The following is an 8,863-nucleotide window of genomic DNA, read 5'->3' as shown; positions in this document are numbered from 1 at the left end:
TTTGTCTCTTGTTTTGATTTTTTCCCCTTTTTTTAAACAAACATTTACTTGAGAGACAGTATGGCAGTAATTGGTATGACATGACAAGCAGTACTTATTTATTTATTTACTTATTTATTTATTTTGCGGAAGCAGGGATTAAACTCAGACCATTGTGCTTGTAAGGGAAGTGCTTATTCTACTGTCCCATCTCCCTGACCCCAAGCAATATATATTTAAAATATCTGAATGATAGGCATTCCAAGCATGACCCTACCATTTCACATTGCTACCTTCAGTGCAGTTGCTTAATTCACAGGTGTCAGCATATATAGTTAGTCAGGGTGAGAATCATATCAATTAACTGCTAGTTTCAAAAACCTGCTGAAGATTCTCAGGATGAACAACTTGTACATATAAAAATATGACTTTGCTTCTGACATGTTTTCCAGTTTTTCTCCTTGCCCTCTCTTCATTTATTAATCATTAACTTCTTCCTTTCCTTTGTTTTATGCCCTCCTATTTTTATTTCTTCCTTTGAGTTTTTACACTAATGAGAGTATATAATATTTACACATGTGGGTCTGGTTAATTTCACTTATGAGTGTATCTTCAAGTGGTATTTAGTTAAATATAAGGGATTCAAGTTTATCATTCTTTATAGCTGAGTAATACTCCATTGTATAGGAATACATTTTTTGCATCCATTCCTCAGGGGATGGCCATCATGGTTGTTTCCAAGATTTGGCTACCACAAATTATGCTGCTATAAACAGGTGCACATATACTACTATGATAAGTTTTCAGTACCTCCAGGAAAATTCCCATTAGGGGGATAGCTTGTTTGAATGGGATTTCAAGACCTAGTTTTTTAAGGAGTTTCCACACTGATTTTCATAAAGGTTGCACCAGTCTACATTCCGACCAGCAGTGGAAAAGGGTTCCTTTCTCCCCACAGCCCCGCCAAATTTTGTTCTTGGTTGATTTAATTATGATAGCCATTCTTTCTATTGTGAGATGGTATATCAGTGTTGTTTTAATTTACATTTCACGGATGACTAGCTATGTCAACAATCTTTTAATATATTTATTTACTTCTATAATGTCGTCCTCTGACAAGTGTGTGTTCATCTTGGATGCCCATTTCTGGATTGGGGTCTTTATATTTTGGGGCCCTAATATTTTTATTTCTTGAGAAATTCTGGAGAGCAGACCTTTGTCTGAATGATTATTAGTTAATTTTTTTCCCAAATTTGTGGGATGTATTTTCACTTTAATATTTTTTTTGATGCGCAAAACTTCTCAATAAGAGGATGTCCCATTTGTTAATTCTTTCAAAATTATCCATGACATTTGATTTCTTTTCATGAACCCTTTGCCTACCCCTATGCCTTCAAGTGTTCCTCCTACTTTCTCTTCCAAGAGATTTAGTGTTTCTGTTTTAATGTTTAAATATTTAAAACATTTTGACTTTATCATAGTGTATGGTGGTACACATAGGTCAATGTTCATTTTGTGGTACATAGAGAGCCAGTTATTCCAGCACCATTTTTAAAGAGGCTATCTTTCTTCCAAGAAGCATATTTGGCCTCTTTGTTGAAGATAAGGTGACTGAGTGTTCATAGAGTCTTCTGCATCTTCCAATCTATTCCATTGATCCTCAAGTCTATTTTTTTTTGCCAATACCATGCTGTTTTTATCATAGTAGCTTAGTTGTATAAGTTTAAATCAGGAATTGTAATGCTTCCTACCTTTTCTTCATTGCCCAGGATTGCCTTTGCTATTCTAGCTCCTTCCTGTTTCCAAATAAATTTTAGTAATGATTTATATATGTCTGTGAGATATGTTGTTTGTATTTTGAAAGGGATTGCATTAAATCTACACAGCAATTTTGGGAGTATGGCCATCTTCACAATGTTGGTTCTTCCTATCTAGCAGCAGGTAACACCTTTCCATTTTCTGAAATCCTCTACAATATCTTTTTTTCAGAATACTGTAGTTTCTTGAAAAGTTTCTTGACTTCTTTAGTTAGATTAATTCCAAGGTATTTCATTTTCCTCGGTGCTATTATAAATGTATTGTTTCCATAATTTCCCTCTCAGTTTATCTATGTAAAGGAATGCTATTGACTTTTGAAATTGACTTTGTATCCTGCTATGCCACTGAATTTGTGTATCAATTCTAGTAGCTTCTTGGTGGTGTTTTTTTGATCTTCCAAATAAAGTATCATATCATCTGCAAATAAGGATAATTTAACTTCTTCTTTACCTACTCTTATTTCTTTTATTTCTCTCTCTTGTCTAATGGCTCTAGCTAATTGTTTCAGAGCTATATTGAATAGGAATGGTGGTAGAGGATATCCTTTTCTTGTACCAGATGTTACAGTAAAAGATTTCAGTTTTTCTCCATGTAGAATTATGTTACCATTAGGGTGTCATAGATGGTTTTTATCAGATTGAAGTAGAGGCTATCTGTTCCAATTTTCTGTAAGACTTTGAACATGAATGTGTGTTAGACTTTTTCAGAAGCTTTTCCTGCTTCACTTGAGATGATCATGTGGTTTTTAGATTTTGCCCTATTGATATAGTGTATTACATTTATAGATTTTCGAATATTGAACCATCCTTGCATCCCTGGGATGAATTCTACCTCGTGATGGTGTATCATCTTCTTGGTGATTTGCTGTATTCTATTTCCTAGGATTTTATGGATTATTTTTGCATCAATATTCATGAGGCAGATTTGCCTGCAGTTCTCTTTTTAAGTTGAGTCTTTCCCTGGTTTTGGTATCAGTATAACACTTGCCTTCAGAAACGATTTTTGGAGAACTGTTTCCTTTTCAATTTCGTTGAAGATTTTCAGGAGTGTAGGATTATATGTTCTGTAAATTTCTGGTAGAATTCATCAGTGAATCCATCACAATGTGGATGGATTTTCGGTATTTTTTAATTACATTTCATATTTCATTGGCTGTAATTGAGTCATTAAGAGTTGTTATATCTTACTGATTCAGTTTTCATAATTTGTATCTTTCTAGGGATCTGTCCATTTCTTCTTTGTTTTATATTCTGTGACAGTAAAGATTCTCAAAGTAGCTTTTGATAATCTTCTGAATTTCCACTGGTTCTGTAGTACTTACACGCTTTTCATTCTTTATTGCTCCTATTTGAGTTTTTTCTTTCCTCTTTTTGATGAGGTTAGCTAGTGTCTTATCAATTTCACTTAGTCTTTTAAAGAACCAACTTTTTGATTCATGAGTTCTTTTAATTGTTTTCTTTGTCTGGATCAAATTAGTTTTTCCTTTAATCCTTATGATTTCTTCCTGTCTTTGGGATTTGGGATTGATTTGATCTTCGTTTTCTAGATGCTTGTGGTATAGCATTAAGGTCTTAATTGTTCCCCTTTTGTTTTTCTACTGTGTGACATCACAAGTATGTATTTCCCTTTAGAACTGCTTTCATCACATCCAATTAGTTCCCCTAATTTGTGCTTGAAATTTCATTGAACTTTAGGTATAATTCAATTTCTTGTTTAATTTCATTTGAGACCCATTGGTTGCTGAGGAGGGCGTTGTTCAATGTTCATGTGTTTGTGGGTTTTTTCTGTTTTTTTTTTTTTTTCCTTTATTTCTAGTTTCCTTGCACTGTTGTCAGATCATATGCATGGAATGATTCCTGTTCTCTTGCATATACTTAAGCATGACCTATAGACTGTCGTGTTGTCTATATTAGAAAATGACCTATATGCAGCTGAAAAAAATGTGTATTCAGCTTTGTTGCATGGAAAGCAAACAAAGAATTAATGAGTCAAAAAGCTGGTTCTTTGAAGGATTAAGTAAAATAAATAAGCACCTACCTAACCTAGTCAAGAAGAGGTTAGAAAAAACTCAAATACAGGCAATAAAGAACAAAAAGGGCATAATTTCTCAGTCACATGCCAGGCCTGGACTGGTTCTAGAGGGTGAAGGGGTCCTGAGAGTGTGGCAGAAGTTCTCACTCACACACCTGGTTATTCCTTTCAATGTGATTTTTTTTTTCTAGCAGCTGTTAATATATTGTTGTGCTGAAATTCTGGGATCTTGATTATTATATGACTGGGTATAGTTTTATTTTATTTTATTTTATTTAAATTATTTATTTATTTTTACATTTTATTTAGTGTGTGTGCGCGGCCAGCTCAGCCCACCAGGGGGCGGGGCTGGCTGATATGTGGTGCTGGGAGATTGAACCGCGGTCCCTGTGCTTTAGCTAAGCTTGTTCTAAGTAGGTGCTTTAGACCACTGAGACATCTCTCCAGCCCCTGGGTATAGTTTTAATTGGTTTGATATTATTTGGAATTCTATATGTCTCCATTACCGGAATGTCAGATTTTTTTTCTCCATTTTTGAGGAGCTTTTTGCTATTACTTCGGCCCACGTTCTTTTTCTATTGTTTGTGTTGTCTTCTTCTTTCTCATTGATATTTTTTAGTCTTATATTGTTAAACTTTGCATCGTCTTGCAGCTATTGAATTATTATTTCCTGAATCTAGTTGTTTTTAAGAGATCTTTCCTTACCTTTTCACTAGCTGCCGCAGTGTCTTCAAAGACTGCACATGTATCTTCATGCTCATTCAGATAGTTTTGCCAACTTTTTATTGAAGTCTTTAATTTCCTCAACATCTCTTTGAATCTCCTTCTTGCATTCTACATTTATAGATCTCTCATTCAGTTTCCATCATTTTTTCATTTTCCTCTATATTTTTATCTGTGTCTTCTTTAGAAACACATATTTTTTTCATTATAGTTATCATTTCTTTTTTTACTTGGGGAATTATTTCTGAACTGATTTCTTCTATGCCCATCTTCTGTTGTTTCTTTACTTCAGTTCCTATTATTTCAGAGGTTTAAGGTTTGTGACTTCCAATTTCGTCTATGTTAGTTTCTTCTGTATTTGTTCAGGGTGGGCTCAGGGCCTAGATTGCATTTTGCTACTTATTCTTGTCATTTTAATTTGAAAGAGAATTCTTTATTTTGATTTCTATGATTCTGTTTTGTGAAAATTTGATAGTAGGTACTGTATCGATGCAATCAGATCCTCTCTGTATAGCATTATTTTTTAGGCATATTTCCTGCATCAGACAATCTTGTTTTGTGTATGTCCCATTTTTTTCCTTTCTCTGTTCATTGAGAGTGAAATATTGGTTTCTGCTTGACATAGCCCTCCATCTTTCAGTGTAGGGCTTTGTTGAGTTTATTACTCAAGCAACTCCTAATATTATTACCCAAGGGAGATCATGTGGCTCAGTCAGACATGGTTTCCTATATACAGTAGTACAATTAGGAGTGCTAATAACAGCTAGTTAAATGTAGAAATTGGCAAACTTTTGTAACTAATAAGTTTTTACTTAAACCATAGGAGCAAACATTATAGCTATATAATAAAGCAGTTTGTAAATTGTGAATTTGTATTTAAATTAGTTCCCCTAAATTCTGTCTATGCACCTCCCCTTCATGCACTTGTAATCTTCCAAAGAAACTAGTTCACCTCAGTTACCTGCTGCCACTTTTTTAATGCAAGGATGCACCTGTACATCTGGGCCCTTGTCTGGGTTTGTCTGGGCCCAGCACTATGCCTCAGCTCAAGCAGTGTAGATCACTGAACTCAAATTCAACTGTCTGGTTCTGGCTTGGTTTTGGTTGTATTGTTTGGCTCTTTCCAGCTAGGCCATGTCAAATTGAACTGCTGGGCCCCTCTGATTGCCTACTCTGCAGCTCCTTCCATGTAAACCTGCGAAGGTGGAGTAAGCCCACTGGGATCCACTGACTGCCTGTCCTGTAGCTCTTTCCCAGTAGACTCAATGAACTGGAGTGCTGCTGATCCTGTGGCTCCTTTGCAGAAGGCTCACCGAGGTGGAGTGTTGATTTCTAAATTTCCGCTCAAAAAATATGTACCTGTTGTCTGTAACATTTTATAAGACTTTCAATATTTGTTTTTTTAAACATTGTTATTAAGCTACATTAGTACATAATGTTTACATTTATAATTATTTGTATAGGATAGGTCTTATCTGACTTCTATACTCTATAGAAGCTGTGAACAGATTGAATGAGTGAGGGTCCATAATACCATCATTTCAGATTATTTTAAATTTACCAAGCCTTCAATCTTACAAACTAAAATCAAAGTTATTATTCATAAGGCTTTAAATATTTGTATATTCATGATTGTTACAAAATAATGAATCTGTTTTACCTTCTAAGGTGTTTGATATGCAAATAAGATAGTAATGCAAGATTACTGTTTCCATTACAGGATAATGTCTTTGAGCTTCTCTTCTGGATGTTTAACAACTGAGGTTTGGAGTCCAAAAATTATTGATCAATGTGCTTAGAGGATAGCCAATATTTTGGCCTTATTTCTCCTTGGTTAGTGAGGACTCAGGACATAAGAAAACCTCTACTGTGACATCCTGTAAATCAGATGAACCCTATATGTTCTAATCAAAGAGACTAACTGACCACAGAGGATAGTGATTCAATGCTATGTAGTGTGACTAAAGAGAGTCACTTGGAGAAATAATGTCTCAAGCTTTCACGAAAAGCAACTTAATCAAGCCATGGTCATAATTCTTCCAGATGGCTGACACTGATAGAAGATCTAAGAGGTGTATATATGTTTCTATGGTAAAACCTGAGGAGTTTTAACTGACCTTAATAGATAGCAAAAAGTTAAGTTTTCATATATAGGTCTTAACATATCTTGGTCTTAACTATCCAAAAGAAAAGAGTAATTGCAAGATGTAGAAAATAATGTCTTAATAATGTAGTAAGGTGTAAAAATAATATTCTCTAAAAACTTCTGACAATTGATAATTGTACTGGTAACTTCCTACTATAGATTATTAGACTATATAGGGGTAAATTGCTATATACTGGTAACAAAAGTCTTTGGACTGGCATAAACAGTAAAAAGGACTTCTACACAGATCCCTCAAACACGGCTTCTCTAACTGCAATTAAATACCTGTCATTTAAAGAACAAAATAGTAAATGGAGAGATGTTGGGAGCACCTGAAGCTGGAAATTTGTTGTATATATGAAGGCAGTACAGAACCATACTATGTAAAGTGGTTAAACTATCATAATCTTAAGAAAATAGTCCTATATGGACAATTTTGGTTATTAGTCACTAGGAAACCTTAAGTCTCATGATGCTAACTTTGCAAAGGTATAAATAAATTCCCCTTCTGATGTTGCTTAGGTCCTTTACTCAGCAGGTGAACAGGATTCCACCTGAGCCAAGCTTATTTCTCGTCTCTGTTTTTCTCATTCCTACCACCTTTTCTACCCAGAGTACACCAAAAGACCAAGGAGTCTATTCAGCTTATATCTTGGTGACTAAGAGGCAGACAGCCTGAGGGAATCTGGGAAAGCACACATACCGTTTGACTTATGGCCCCACTTAACAACCTCTAGCCAAGCCCTCCCTCATAGCATGAGTGTCCATTAGTGCACAAATTCACTGATAATAATAGTTTCCTCATCATCCAATCACATTCAAACACGTGAGTCTTCTGAGGGATATTCCAGAACTAAACAATGACAGGTTGTTTTTTTTTTATATTCTCTCAGTAATTGCCTTAAAATGGATTTTTAAGACTTTTCAGCTTTAAGATGACTGAGAATTGTTAGGATTTAAGTGTTAAAATGTGCAGGTCAACAAAGGACAAAACACAAAGGTCAATGCTTCCCATCTTACAAACATTTATATTTATTCATCCATTCATATATCCATTTATTCTGTTAATATTAAAAGAATAGTGTGCATCAGTCACTCTGCTAGCAAGTTCAGAAATTGGAATTTTTATTGGGATAATGCATTATATATGTCATGCAATAGTATTCCTAGAATGACTTTGAGACAGAGAACTCAAAGAGACCTTGAGGAATTATTCCTTGGAAATACACCTACCTATGAGGAAAAGAGAAGATAAAACTATGCAGAAAGAGAAACTGAGCTAAATGTCAGCTGCAACTGAGACATTTGCTCACACTGTGTCTTAATCACTTTGCACTCATTTCTGGGACAAATACCTGACACACAAAATTGAGAAAAGAAAAGTTTGTTTAGCTCAGAGATTGTGGAGGTTTAAGTCCATACTCCGCTGGCACCATGGCAAATGGCAGCAGTTCATGGTGGAAGAAAAAAATGAAGATCAGAGGAGGAGTAACAGCTGTGGCATCCATCAATCCTCTCTTTTCCTTCTACACTGACTGTGAAGACTGGTCCTCCACCACGAAGATCAAACTTCCACTGAAGTGACACAGTGGCAAAGTGGATTGACAAAGACAAGAACTTCTCCAAGGAATTGGGGGCAGGGAGTGAAGCCTTCCTAAACTCCTTTATATACACATTTTCTGCTGAGTTACTCTGGGAGTCAGAAAAATAGGATCCAGATATTTATCATGTTTAAATAGTGTAAGCTCCCCCAAAGCAACCACCAAATGTTCCCTTACTTTGTTTTGCTGAGTATACCTGCAAAGATCAAGGCAAAGCACAATAGTGTTGGGCAAAATAGCTGCAGCATTCAGACATCTGCTTTTGCAAGTGTCTGTTTGAGTGGAGGAGAGGAATATGGGGTAGAGACTAGAGAAAAGAAGAATTCTTTTTACTATCACATATAAAACAGTGAACTGAACTTAGTGAGACTGATGAATAACTTGGATTTTCAAGCAAATATTGAAACAATGTCATGAGAAGGAAGAACAGAAGGTGAAAGAAATTTCAGAATTTGTCTAGTTCATTCTTTCACTTCAGAACAAAAGATAAACCAAGAGAAAAGGGCTGACTCGTTAATGTCATATGGCTAGTTAGGAAATAAATAAGATCCAAATTTGATTTTCT

This window comes from Octodon degus, unplaced genomic scaffold (genome assembly GCF_000260255.1).
Source record: "Octodon degus isolate 3935 unplaced genomic scaffold, OctDeg1.0 scaffold00032, whole genome shotgun sequence".
NCBI lineage: Eukaryota > Metazoa > Chordata > Mammalia > Rodentia > Octodontidae > Octodon > Octodon degus.
Note: the sequence above shows the minus strand (reverse complement) of the source record.